We start from the raw sequence: 1,184 nt of genomic DNA, 5'->3' as shown, positions 1-1,184 counted from the left end.
GCGCTCACAGGTGGGCTGCCTGGAGTTTGACGGTGGAGCACTTGGTAGGGTAGGAGGAGATCAGGCTTACAACCATTTTCAGTATGAAAAGGAATTAAACTCTGACTCAGCTGGTGCTTTGACTCCAGTATGTTATTGATGAAACTGGTTATTCTTGCTCCTCCTTCAAGAAGAAATGAGTGAGCCTTTCCAATTCGAATGCAGCAATTTTAGAAAGCTTTTTGTGGTCCGAAAGCCCTGTGGATAGAGCCACTTGCTTGGGGCTGAAGTGCCTACTTCTCAAGAGAGGAGTCACGACCCATCTCATCTGTGTTTCCTATTCGTTGTCTCTAGGCAATACCCGAAGTGCCTAATTCTCCCCGTGCACTGTACTGAGAGTCACGGTCCTTAACACACCACTCTGGATCCCGCTTTCTGGCTATGAGTTCTGGATTTCTCCCCGTAGCTGAGTTCTTTTGCTAGATTTAAGCTTCTATTTACTAGCAATTGGTTGTCTTTGTTATATCTTTGTAACGATCCGGTTCTGGTCAGCACAGGATAATAGACTGGCATTTCCTATACAACCATTCCCATGAGCAGCACATGAATTGTCTTGTTATGATAGCATCTGATGAATTAATTTTATTTTGAATTCGATTAATTTGCAGTTTGAATTCCCACTAAACGTAACTCACGCAACAAACAGCATCAGGATTGAAATACTGGTTCCACTGAATTCTGTTCCAGTTTTGACCATGACTGATTCAGATCTAGGGTGGCAAATTGATGGTGTGATCAGAAGAGCTCTTCAATGTGACTTTTGCTTCTGGCTTTGGGAGTGTGAAATGATTCACTGTGCAATCAAGATCTCAGGTGTGCAGTTGGTTGGGGGAGGGATTAAGAGCTTTTTAACAATTATTACAACATGAATTTCCTCTTTCTTTAGGATCTGGATAAAACCAAAAATTCATTCCTGTTTTGCAATCAAGTACTATCTCATTACTAAATCAGCCCTTGGACAAAAATGTAACAGAAAAGTGGAAAGATTTTTAGTTTGTTAATCAAAACGATCTCCTTCATCATTCCAGCAATTTGCAGCATTTAGTTTACCTCCCATCATGTAGGTATTTTGGCAGTAGCATATTAATATTCTTCATCTTAAAACCATAAAGAGGAAAAAGTTCAAACTGAAAATACTGCTGAGC

This window comes from Larus michahellis, chromosome 3 (genome assembly GCF_964199755.1).
Source record: "Larus michahellis chromosome 3, bLarMic1.1, whole genome shotgun sequence".
Taxonomy (NCBI): domain Eukaryota; kingdom Metazoa; phylum Chordata; class Aves; order Charadriiformes; family Laridae; genus Larus; species Larus michahellis.
The sequence above is the reverse complement of the archived record's forward strand: the minus strand, read 5'-3'. Positions refer to the sequence as shown.